General features: G+C 38.8%; 1 protein-coding gene across 1 annotated transcript in view; it reads left to right on the top strand.

The window, feature by feature from the left end:
* Creb5 (cAMP responsive element binding protein 5) overlaps positions 1 to 13,894 on the top strand; it is a 443,969-nt gene that overhangs the window by 130,104 nt on the left and 299,971 nt on the right. The gene's annotated exons all lie outside the window — the stretch shown is intronic.

The following is a 13,894-nucleotide window of genomic DNA, read 5'->3' as shown; positions in this document are numbered from 1 at the left end:
TATTTCATGTGTCAACTCAGACTGTTACTGGTCATCTTATTGGATATAGTATGAGCATTCACTGTCTTGTGTTAGCCCACCTTGCCTGTCCGCTCTCACTTGCTGCTATGCTATGAGGCATGTGCCTTCACTATTACCTAAGTCTTACAGTATTCCTAAGAAGGTAGTAATAATTCCTGTGTGGGAATTAAGGCACAAAGTAGGCAAGGAACTTGAAAGGATGAAACGCTCATGATCCTATCAAACACCTGTTCTCAGAGTTCACATCCATATTCCTAGCTCCTATTTTTATTCCATACAACAAAATGTTGTGAATGACATCTTTGTCATGTGTTCTTTGTGGACTTTTACATTCTTTATGCCAGAGGAAGAGCTGTTCTCTAGTTTTTACTTTGGCTTAGTCCTAGTCACTCAATTTCTTTCTGGTTAAAGGCAGAGTCCTCAAGAGCTGAAAATAAGTCCAGCTTCCCAGCCCTTAACATCCTTTAGAAGACAAAATTTTGTGGGAACTTGGTAAATGGTAGTTGCTGGGCTGTCATGGTTATCAGTTCTGAAAATAAGCACAGACATTTTTGGTTACCAGCCCACCACCACCCAAGTCATAAAGCAAATGAAATGGACATTCTTTCCCATTCATTAAGCATAAATTGTTATGGCTACCTCCAAGGATGCATGGCACACATGTAAGGTTGGGGTCTTTCAGAGATATTTGACATCAAGCCTAGAGTCTTGAGAGACCAGTTTATATTTTCAAAGTACATTGAAGACTTGAACATACAGTAGAAAGGGCATTTCCAAAACTGTATCGGTGTATTTCTCCATCTATCTTCTAAGTATGGAGTACCTGGCCCCTTGCCTAGTTTGATTTCAAAGGAACTAGTACAAATTTTGAGTTGCCTAAATTTCCTTAGCTGTGACAGAATGCCACAATTTTAACTTTATTCTTTTAGGATGCTAACTTTTCAAACTTGATTAGCTCTAACATGTAATATCTTGGGAAAACAGCATTGAGTCTCATTAATTGTCATCCTGTGGGTAAATGGGTTTATTAGATTGTCTCCCAAGAACATGTTTTGGTTGAGATTGGAGGAGGGCAGTGAGAAGGGGGAAGTTAGATCAACAATGGCTGCCTGCATTTGGAAGTGCTGGGCCCTGCAGTTTGAGGCAAGCATTTGGTCAGGGGAGAGGTTTCCTGTTTTGCCTCAGGCTGCCTCTGCCCACATCTTCTCACCACACATCCCAGTGAATTCTCCCATACCATTTAATTAGATAATTGTTGTTAGGCTCTAGCAGTAATGCCATCAACTCCTGTCACCAAAGTCTGTGTTTATATTAAAAGTCATCCTTTTGCCAGGCGCTGATGGCTCATGCCTGTAATTCTAACTACGCAAGAGGCTGAGATCTAAGGATGGTGGTTCAGAGCCAGACCTAACCAAAGTCCATAAGATTCTCATCTCCAATTAACCAGCAAGTGGAGGTGTGGCTCCAGTGGTAGCATGTCAGCCAGCCTTCCTGAGTTCAAGTCCCAGGTCCCAGTACTGGCACACACACACACACACACACACACACACACACACACACACACACACACATGCACGCACAAATCACTCTTGCCTGGTTTTTCCATCTGTCTTTCTCACTGATCTTAAATATTTGGTATTAAGGTTAAAAGAGAATACTGAACAAGAAAGTGTAGCAGAGTTTAGGCCTATCTACAAGGAACTACTTCTTCCTTTGAATACTGCTCAGGAGCATCCTGAAGGAGGGTGTCTGGCAATGGAGCTTGGTGTTAGAGCACTTGCCCACCTTGGTGTACGAGGCCCTTGGTTTGATTCCTTAAGCCTGAAAAAAAGACTTATATAAAGGGTCTCAATGTCTAATAGCAAAGAAGCAATAGGTGACTTTATGGACTCCCACTGAGCCCAAGTGCTGGATCACCTGATACTCTTAATGCTCTTTTAAATCTATCTCCTGATGTCCAGACTCCTTGCATGTTTCCAGTCATCTGTCCTTCAGGATCCTGCAAACATCACTATACTGCCAAACCTGAGGCTGAGACTGAGGATCATGGTTTGAAGTCAGCCCAGCCACCAAAAGGCCAGAAATGAAGCTATGGCTCAAGGGGCAGAAAGCCAACCTTGAGCAAAAAGGCTAAGGCAAAAAGTCATTTACCCCTGAGTTCAGGTCCTATTATAGGTACACACACACACACACACACACACACACACACACACACACGTATACGTATATGTATATATATATATATATATATATATCATATTTGTGTCAACTAGAAGTCATCAACCATATATTGGAGTGGCTAACACAAAAGAAACATACAGAACTCAACCATCAGAGCACATTCAGAGAAAAGTTCCTGAGGCAGAAGATTGGCAATTTTTACTGTTGTTTTGCTCCCTGGCAGTCTGCCATTCTTAAGCCATGCCTTCAGCCCTTTTTTTGTGAGTTGTTGGGCTTGAACTCAGGACCTGTGTACTCTCTGAGCTTTTCTGCTCAAGGCTAGTTCTACTTTGAGCCATAGCTCTACTTCTGGGTATTTTTTTTGTCTGTTTGGTGATTAATTGTAGATAAGAATCTCATGGACTTCCTGCCCAAGCTGGCTTTGAATAGTGATGTTGTGATCTCAGCTTCTTGAGTAGCTAGGAATATAGACATGAGCCACCAGCACTGGGCCTTCAGCCCTGTTTTGCTAGTGATTTTGCAGGTGGAGTCTAATGAAGTTTTCAGTTCAGATTAGCTTTGTGCTGTGATTTTCCAGATCTCAGCCTCCTGAGTGTCTGGGATTACAGGCATATACACCACCAGCAACCAGCACATATTTGTGTCTTTTAACTTAAAAAGATTCTGAATGTATGTAGCTATCACTTTTATGTTCCTTCCCCTTTATCCAACTTTGCAGTCAACCAATTGCTTTGTTTCAGAAGCTACAGAGGTAACTGTTAATCTCCTTTGTGTTATATGTGGAGGTTAGGGTTGTCCTGGCCAGGCCTTTTAGGTTCTCCAACCATGGTTCTAAATGAATTCATCTTCCCAACAGCTCTTTATAGTTGTGCCCGATGTTTTCAGATATGCTTATCTACCTCTAACTACGGGGAAGAATAATGCTGCTAATACTGCCATAGCAGCTAATCCTTGGTGAGGGCTTCCTTTGTATCCAGACTAAGTAACTCACCTGAATCAGAGGAATAACTTCCATGATCATTTCTCTGTAAGCAATTGTGACCCAGAAAGGGAAATTAGGTTGACCAAAGTAAGAGTTTGTGGATGATGGAGCTGTGCTCATCACCTTGTGCTCATCACCATTGGTTCTCTTCGGCTTTAAATGTCATAAGTAGTTTCTATCATTCCTTTTTAGAGGGCAGAGGAACAATCGATTGAATGCCAATCTCCTTTCTGTGCAGAAGGTGACAAAACACTGGCTATTTCAGACCCTGTGTTGTCTGTGAGCAATGCTGCAGAATCTGTGAAAGAGACCAGGTGGAGAATACAGGCCCTTCTCACCCTCGATGGATAATGAGTGTTATGAGGGACACGGAGCACGCAAGTCTGTGTGAGCGCATGCGCTCCAGCCTGCCCTCTTCGTGTCTACCTCCCTGCTGCTCACTAATAGGGAATTGGTATTTTAGTGCCCTTTGGTGCCACTGCGCTTTTAACTGCTGTTAAGATAAGGAGTAATGACCCTCCAGCTGTGCATAATAGGTTGTAATTCCATCAAGGGGCTTGGATAACTTCATAAACCCTCCCAGAAAGGCTTGAGTGGATTTTCATGTCACCATAACACCAAGATGGAATTACAGCCTTAATTTACTGGGTATACATTTTGGGGGTACGCTTCTTAATGTTAAATCCTGTTAGAAACAAATCAACTGATGCCATCTGGCTGTTTTCAGCTCAGGACGGCCTTCGAGCCTTCACATTGGGGATCTTTGTTCTTTCATTCGAGCCTTTTTGACTATTACTTTTTTTTTTCATCGTCATAATTATCCTGTTCACTGTCATCATGAATATCTTGTATTTATCCTGCTTGAAGCTCATAGTGTTTTCTTATGCACCATCCTGTTAGCCTAATAAAAATTTAACTGCTTGCCTTTTTTCTCTCCACTTGAACATCTGAAAATTAGTCATGTGTGTTAAATGGAACATATATGTTGGCTGTTTTTTGCTTTCTTTTTTTTGTGCCAATACTGGAGCTTGAACTTAGGGTTTGGGGGTGTCTCTCTCTTTTGGCTTATTTGTTCAAGGCTGGAGCTCTCCCCCTTGAGCTACAGCTCTACTTATGAATTTTTGCTAGCTAATTGAAGAGAAGAGTCTCCTTGAATTTCCTGCTTTAGCTGGCTTTGAACCATGATTCTCAGATCTCAGCCTCCTTGGTGGCAAGAATTATAGGTATGAGGCACCTGTGTTCAGGTGTTGGTTCATATGTGTGTGTGTGTGTGTGTGTGTGTGTGTGTGTGTGTGTGTGCGTGTGTGTATTCTTTAAGAATCAAAGCACTGTGTGCACATTGAGTTTTTTCAGATGATTTAGGAAACAAAGTGAAAAGGAACCTTTTTTTTCCTTCTTTCCAATGGATCTCTCCCCACAGAGAATTCCTGTTAATAGTCTCCTTTATGTCATTCCAAATTCTTTTATTCATATGTCACAATTTTTAGCATTCCAGATAAATGTTCTTTATTCATATTTGTCTGTTTATCCTTTTATCTATCTACCTTTCCTTATCTACGTATCTAGATGAGATTAGCTGCCTCCTGTCTTTTGAAAATATTTGATTATGTATTTTAGAAGTCTTTCCAAATTATTACAAGTAGCTTTCCATCCTATTTTGTAGCTTTCATGTAACAATGTCAACCATTTAAAAGCATGTTTTCCAAATATGATTTCAGATCATAAAACTGTGAGTTAAAGATACCTTGGGTTGAAGGGATAGGTTCACAAAAGTTGGTTTATTGGTCTGATTATGTTTCCTGTATTTTTCTGAATATTATTTCCTGAATTCATGCTTTAATATATAAAAATGTAATGGATTATGAAAATGTTATCACAATGTCATATTCCTTCAAGACTGGTGGACTCCTTACATGATATGGGATAGGTTCCTGGAGATCGATCACATAATATGATATTTGCCATGCTCCTTTGCTCAGTGGAGGTCAGTTTTCTCCTCTGAAACGTGAAGTTAATCCTGTCTACCTCATAGGAGTGTTAGGATTGTTAAATGAGGACTATTCATTCTTAGCTTGATAAATTGAATTTGTTAAATAGTATTTCTGAGGTCCTTCATAGTCTGTAGCTGAAGAAGTAACTTGTTGGAAGGGGCTAGCATTTGAATGGCTATTGTCTTTCTGTACCTTAGCGTTTATCATAGTCCCCTAGATTGCAGGCTTCTAATGTAATGAAGTTGATTTTGAAATGTGACTTGTTGGAGGTGCTCCTGCTTTATAGTTACATATTGTTTGTACTTTCTCTGTCATAGCCTGGCGCATACCTAGTTGGTCCAGAGATATGTGAACTGCTATATTAGGGTACTGGCTCCACAAAGGTGTCAATGAATTACCTACCGTAGCGTCAAAGTCTGCACTTTCAGGCCTATGTCCCAACACACACTTCGAAAGAGCACTCTAGCATGCACAGCCAGGCCAGTGCAGACTTCCTGCTACATATGACCTTTTAACTTAACTACTGATCTAATAGACTTTCTGGGAGGAATTATGTATGTTCCATAAAATACAGAAACTTCACTAGGAAGATTACAAGCATTTGGCCTTGTATTTTGTTAAAAACAAAACAAAACACTTAAACATGAACAAAAATAGATAGCAGTGTACTTTCTTGGGGAGACAAGTTTCTCTGGAGGATAGGGCTGAGCAGATAAATGGTATATTTTGAGGAGATGTAGAAGATAGTGCCCACCTCTGTGCAGTTCTGTGCAGTCTGGACTGAAGTATCTCATGGCCTTTAGAAGATACTGTCTTGCATTTACAGAGCAGGAAGCTGGGAGTGAGGAGTAAGTACAGGAGACAAGGCAGGAAGATCCATTAATGTGCTTGTATACAGAGGCAGGAAGAGATAGCAGGGATCTGAGGGCTGGTATATGGTGAACTCCCCTGCAGGGGTGAAGAGGAGTAGACAAATGAGCATGATGATGTAAATGGGCAGTGTCAGCCCTCTCAGGAGCCAGAAAAGGTTCAGAGGGAAACAGACAGAAAAAGAATTGGTAGTAGACCTCAGCACTGGTGGCTTATGCCACCTACTCAGGAAGCTGAGATTTGAAAATCACAGTTTGGAGCCAGTCCAATCTCTTATCTCCAATTAACCATAAAACAAGACATGGAAATGGCACTATAGTACAAATTGAGCAAAAAAGCTAAGGGACAGCTTTCAGGCCCTGAATTTGAACCCCAGTACTGCACAAAACAAACAAGAAAAATTGATAGTGGAAGGAGCAGTGTTTGCTATTGTGTGGCAGTACTTTGAATTTTAAAACTGCCTAGATCAATACAGTAAACCAATTTTATTGACATATCTTAGACAGTAATATTTAAATATTTCAGAATTAAAAATTTTAAATTCCTATGCATGCATTCTTTTTTTTTTTTTCCTTTGTCTGTCATGGGTCTTGAACTCTGGGCTTGGGTGCTGTCCTTGTGCTTTTCAATTCAAGGTGAGCACTCTACCACTTGAGCCACAGCATCACTTCCGGTTTTCTAGTGGTTTAATAGAGATAAGAGTTTCATGGACTTTCCTGTCTGAGATGGCTTTGAATCACGATCCTCAGATCTCAGCCTCGTGAGTAGCTAGGATTACAGGCATGAGCCACTGGTGCCTGGCTACATTCTTTTTTTTATTTTGATAGTTGTGGGGCTTGGACTCTGAGCCTGGGCACTGTCCCTCAGCTCTGCAGCTCAAGATGAGTGCTCTACCACGTGAGCCAAAGTGCCACTTCCAGTTTTCTAGTGGTTAATTGGAGATAAGAGTCTCACGGACTTTTGTGCCTGGGCTGGTTTTGAACTGTGACCCTCACAGTTGTGACCCAGTTGGTGTGAAGAAGTTTTCAGTCCTGCTTTGTTGTACTTAATCACTATATGATCTGCTTATGTGAAACTCTGCTTGCCAAAAGGAAATGATGTTCCAAAGCAAGTTTAAAGTGAATATGCTTTATTTAAGTGATAAAGTGGACATTTTATATCTCTGGCAAAGGCAGCATCCTTTAGTGAAATTGGGTGGCATAATGGGGGGACAAATGAATCCAGCAGCTGCAGAGCAGCTCCAAACTCTATGTATCCTGAACAGTTTTAGGTTTTCCTCAGTGGCAGTCTCCTTGGAACTCTGAACCTACAGATGCTAAGGGGCTACTGTGTTACAGCCTAGGAGACAGTGCTCTTCAAGCTAGCAGTTCCCAGCGGAGTGCCAGTGGCTCATACCTGTAATCCTAGCTACTCAGAAAGCTGGGATCTGAGGAGCAAAATTAGAAGCTAGTGAAGACAGGAAAGTCCATGAGATCTTTTATCTTCGATAAGCCATCAAACAGCTAAAAGTAAAGATGTGGCTCAAATGGTAGAGTGCCAGCAGTGATTGAGCAGAAAAGGTAAGGGACAGAACCCAGGCCCTGAGTTCAAGACCCTGCATGGTCACAGTGAATAAATAAATAAATAAATACACTTTTTTCCTTGTTCAAAATTTAAAACTACCACATGAAATTTAAGAAGTCTACTTTACCACCACAGCCTGTGCCAAAGGCCAGACCAAAATTAAGCATAAAAAGTAAAAAGGTATATATTCCTTTTCCTCTCTGCACACCTCCTTTCTCTACCCTCTTTGGTAGCACTTTTGGGACCATAGGGATGGTGAATTATCTCTTTACTAACATGTATCTGGACAAGTGCTTTGTATAATGCCCTTCAGTAAGCTCCTACTTATTGTATGGGCAGCCTCTTAGCCCTTCCAATGAAAACTCAGATGTATCTCTTTTCTCTTGAACTAAGCATTACAATCCATATGCATTATATTAGTGCTTGGGTTGTTTTCAGAAATGCAAATCATCTTCGACTGCTGCTTTTCTAAGAAACAATGTATTTTTGTGTGGTATGGTAGTGTACATCTGTAATTCCGGCTACTCTGGAGTTGGAATTAGGAGGGTTGCCATTTTAGGCCCGGCTGGGCAAAAGCACGGGATGCTATCTGAAAAACAAACTTGACAATAAAGGGCTGAGGCTTAAAGTTCAAATTCTTTTTTCTTTCTTTACTTACATATTTGTTTTTGCTTTCTTTATTGTTATGAAAGTTTCTTTCAGATCACAAGTAGAGAGTTGAGTTAGCCAACACTCTAAACTGACTTCTCAGGTCAGAGCACATTGTTATCACAGTCTGAGAACGCCCCCATTTTTGCTTTATTTGCCCTTTCCCCGCAGTTTCAGTTCGCATTCTGTCTCCTTCCACAGGCATTTGCTGTACCATGTTTATTATAGGTTCCAAACTCCACATGAATCCTTGTAAAACACACCGTGTGTGTGCATGTGTGTGTGTGTGTGTGTGCGTGCGCGCGTGTGCACACATGTGTGTGGCTAAATTGAATAGTGATGTGCTATCACATGTGGAATAGCCAACAATTTAGAAAAAAAGCTGATAATTTTTCAACTGTGACAAACAAGAGGGGGGAAAAAAACAATGGCTTCCAATAAATGCCAGCACTAATTTAAAACAAATGCTAGCCATCTGCATATATGGGAGAATTATGTGTCAAGTTATCTCTAGCACAGAAACCAAGAAAAATTGCTGCTGTTTTTTTCTTGCAGCATCCCAAGGCTCTATTTGTGTTGTAGACTTCTAAGTGCTACCCAGCATGGGCTAGGAATCTTCTCATCTTAGTTCATTACCACAGGCAAGTCGAGAACATTTCCATCACCTTCTAGGCATGACTTCTCATTTCCCATCCCTCGGTCCAAGGCAACCTATATCTACTATCTGTCTCTGTGAGTTTGCTTGTTCTAGACGTTTTCTCTAAGTGCAATCCTACCATATGAGATTTGCTCTAACTTTCATTGAATATGTTATCAAACTTCATTCACAGTAAGCATGTGTCAGAATTTTATTCCTTTTAATGTTTCAGTAATATTCTATTATATGGGTATAGTAAACTTTGTTTTATTACTAAAGACTAGAAGCAGACTGAAGGAACTAAGAATGGCTAAATCAAAGCTAACTATCCAGGCCACTGTGAATATATATAAATACATATATTTATATATACTAATATGTAAAATATATCAATGTATAATATTAATGTATAATATATTTACATATAGTATACATAGACATATATTATTTTTATAAATATATAAATACATGTATCAATATATACTAATTTACCTTTATATATTACATATTTATATATACTATTTACACATACTAATATGTAAAATATATTTAATATAAATATATATGTTGATATATAATATACATATAAATATAATATATATAATATGTATGATATACTATATGTCTATGTCCTATTTGAATATATACTATATTTCTATTACAGTATACTATATACACTGTAAAGCATATTATAGTTTATAATGTATATACATATACATATAGCATATATAGTATATTTACTATATATAGTATATAGTATACATCCTATATGTATCTATAGTCTATATATGCTGTGATCAAAATAAATACCATATATCTACTATATATCATATATAGTATATAAAGTATATAGTATGTATAGCATGTATACTGTAAACTATTATAGTATATAATATATATTAACATATATACATATAGTAATTTATAATTATAAATATATATGTATGTATTACATATAAATATATCTATAAAATATAAGTATATGTAGTATTTATAGAGAGAATAATATATAAATGTATATATAATATATAATATATAAATGTATATCAAATATATATTAAATATATTTTTTGTCAGAGTAGGAGGTAAAGCATAGTTGTCACGCAGTTGGTAACTTTAAACAATTTAGTCATATGCAATGTAAACTCTCATTTTTATTCTTGCTCTGGACCCTATAACTATTGTAGGAAGACCCTGTCATGTTCACCATTACTATATGGATCTGTGTAAGGCTAGAGGTATACATACTGTATGCATATTTAATTTCCTTAAGTCCATCCAGGTTGATTTCTAGAACAACCATAGATATTTATACCATAATGACACATAGAACTCAGATGCACCAGTAGGTGTAATTACCAAATATATATATATATATATATATATATATATATATATATATATATATATATATATATGACATACATAACTACATACTACACAATACATATTTATGTAATATAGTATATGTTATATATTGTATATACATATATTTGGTATATATTTGTTTTGGAGGCTTAGTTGTTTTTTTTTTTTTGTCAGTCGTGGGGCCTGAACTCTGGGCCTGGGCGCTGTCCCTCAGCTCTTCAGCTCAAGGCTGGAACTCTACCACTTGAGCCACAGAGCCACTTCCATATTTTTCTGCTTATGTGGTGCTGAGAAATCAAACCCAAAGCCTCATGCATGCAAGTCAAGCGCTCTACCAATGAGCCACCTTCCCAGCCCTATTTTGTTTTGTTTTTGAAACAGTGTTTCCATATATAGCCCAGGCTGGCCTTGGACTTGAAGGTATCCAAATTTAACCTCTGAGTGCTGTCTGTGCCACTATGCCCAGCTCTGTTATTTACCTCTTGTTGCAGAGGTAACCTCTTAGGTTAGTCAGAGTTCTTCAAAGTAACTGACTCAATAGGAGATATATCTATATGTATATATGTATAATTATATATGTATATCTATTTAAATATAGAGGGATGATAGATGTGAATATGTGTATAGCAGCTAGTAATATAGAAATTGAGACATGAGGTGATATTATACTGTTAAGTACTAAGTCTGTATATTGGAAACACAGGCAGTGTTTTTATTTTGTGGTCTTGAGACAGAATTGATTCTTTGGAAAACCTCAGTTTTTCTAGATTCCCTCAAAACAATTAGATGAGGTCCCTCCCTTATACTACAGAGTGTAATCTGCTTTACTCAAACTCTACAATGTTAATGACACCTAGAAATAACTCCACAGCAATGTCTAGATTTTTGTTTGAGCAAACAACTGATTGCTGTTCTTAGCCATGTGCAGATTGAAATTGTATCTGGGCCAGGGTTTCCCTCCTCAGTATTGACTCAGGGCCTTGGCACTCTCTCTTACCTTATTCATTCAAGGCTGGCACTCTGTCATGAATCACAGTTCCCTAGCTTTAGCTTTGTCTCCTAGCTGGTTATTTGGAGATAAAATCTGACAGACTTTGCTACCCTGACTGGCTTCTAACCATGATCCTCACATTTCAGCCTCCTGACTGTCTAGAAATTACACATGTGAGCTACTGGTGCCCAGCTCTGGAACAGTTATGACTGGATAAACATTTAAATTCCATTGTCTGCGACCAGCTTCAGTTTAAATTCTGTGGAGCTGAGCTATATATTTGACACTATTCTCTGGGTCTTTTTCTAAATGGAAACACTTGATCATCATTGGACCAACCTGAACGTTCCTTTTGAAATTTCAGCTCCATCTTCTCTAGCCATCTCCCGTCTTCACTGTCCCCTTTAAATGTGTGTTTCATGTACATAGTAATTGACATCATGGTGCTCCTTTGTTGTGTTGAATGGCAATTTCAGTGAATTCAAAAAGACCTCAGCACTGTGGTTTTATTAGCCATCAGTGCAGTGTCTCTTAAGAAGTTCTGAACTATCTCAGGCTAATCCAGTAAATGGTCAGTGATAGATGACAGTGACAGATGACATTCATGATATCTTCCTGAAGGTACAGAATAGTCAATGTAAAATAATGAGGTGCTAGGGCATTGGTAGGGCCAGATAGAGGTGGAGAAAGTTCAGCATGCAGAAATATTTGGCTCTGGGGCTTATATGTGTTGGGAACTTTCCAAATTCAGAGCGTAGAAATCCTCATGATGTACCTCAGTAAATTTCCAGACCATCTGAACCTCTCCTGGCCTGTACAAAACAGCAGATTCTTCTTGTGGCCACACGACCAGTTCTTGTGGGGGATAATTAACCCAGGTTAGGCCTATTTTAAATAACGTTCTTAAGTCTCACTTTGAATCCTTTACTGTAACTGTTTCCTCTAGGTCAGAGCTTCTCAAACTTCTCCATTTGCAATCAAGCTCAGTATTCTGATAATTTTTTTTTCTAGCATGCTTAGACCAAAAAGAAATTCTATACTATTCTACTTACTAAGTAAATAGGTCCAAATATCTGAGTACAAACATCTTAGTAGCAACCTGAAGAAAATAATACACAGATTTTAGAAGAATAAAAGAAATGTTTTTATTTCATTCTTAGCCATAATTGCTTCCTAATGAGATATGTGGGCTTTACACAGCTTCGCAAACCTGAGATTCAGATTGGAGACCAGCCCTATTGTCTTTCCACATTTATTTTTGTATGGTGTATACTTTTTATCATATAGCAACTCCCTCAAATCGAGTTTTGTGAAGATGTGATATAAGTTAATTAGAATTGAATTCGATATAAGGCATGTAAGTATGATGTAATGTTGAAATGCTGACGACCCTGACTTTTCACAGTGTCTAACAGATGGCAAATATTGCTATGTCTCTCAGAATTTTAAATATCAAGCCAGGTGTGGTGGTTCATAGATGTAGTTCTAGCCACTCAGGATGCTCACATTGGGAGAATTGTGATTCTAGGCTAGCTTGGGCAAAAAGTTTTCAGATCTCCCCTACCCCGTTCTCAACAGATAAAGCTAAATATGGTGGTGTACTTTTGTCATCCCAACTATGGTGGGAAATGTAAATAAGAGACTTGTAGTTAAGGTCCAGACTGGCACAAGGAAGACCTTATCTCACAAATAAAACACAAAACACTCTAAATGTGTTTCTAATGATAGCCTAGCAAGCAGGAAGCCCTGAGTCCAAAAGCCAGTACTGGCAAAATGAAATGAAGTAAAGTGAAACGAAAAGAAAAATGATAAAGTAAAAGCAAAGTGAAGCTGGGCGCCGGTGGCTCACGCCTGTAATCCTAGCTACTCAGGAGGCTGAGATCTGAGGATCGCGGTTCAAAGCCAGCCCGGGCAGGAGAGACTGTGAGACTCCTATCTCCAATAAACCACCAGAAAACCGGAAGTGGCGCTGTAGCTCAAATGGTAGAGCGCTCGCCTTGAGCTGAAGAGCTGAAGGACAGCGCCCAGGCCCAGAGTTCAAGCCCCACGACCGACAAAAAAAAAAAAAAAAAAAAAAAAAAAGCAAAGTGAAGTAAAATAAAATAATGAAATATCCCGTGACATCTCTGTAAATTCAGCACAGTACCCTTAGTCATCTATGCATGCCATTTAGGGACTGTAACCATGTATGCTAAATGTTAATTATTAGTGTGTTAACTCTAGAAGAGTAGAATTCCTGATATCTACCTCATTTTTTTATGAGATCATATTTTGAGATCTAGTGTCAACACCCTGAACTGCTCTTCATACTTGTAGGAGATCATCATGCTTAAGATGAGATACATTTTCCCTTCCTCTGATTCTCTTACCTTCTGAAATACACACAAACCTGGTATTTTCCTCCCTTAACTCCTTGTTAGCCATTTACTGGATCTGCCTATAGATTGTTCAACTTCCTGTTTCATTTGGTTGTTAGTTACTATGAACCATCCTGCCTATAAGAAACCCGGTACATGGGGAGGCAGTTTTCTTATGGTGCTTACATGCTTACCCACTAGCCATTTCAAATGCTTTGCGTCAAATCCTCAGCTGTATGTGAGCCAGGAGATGTCACCTGAACTAAGACCCCAGAGCACATCATC

The sequence above is a fragment of the Dipodomys merriami genome, unplaced genomic scaffold (genome assembly GCF_024711535.1).
Source record: "Dipodomys merriami isolate MVZ:Mamm:240054 unplaced genomic scaffold, mDipMer1.0.p SCAF_5, whole genome shotgun sequence".
In the NCBI taxonomy this organism is placed as follows: domain Eukaryota; kingdom Metazoa; phylum Chordata; class Mammalia; order Rodentia; family Heteromyidae; genus Dipodomys; species Dipodomys merriami.
Note: the sequence above shows the minus strand (reverse complement) of the source record. Positions and strands in the feature narration are given on the sequence as shown.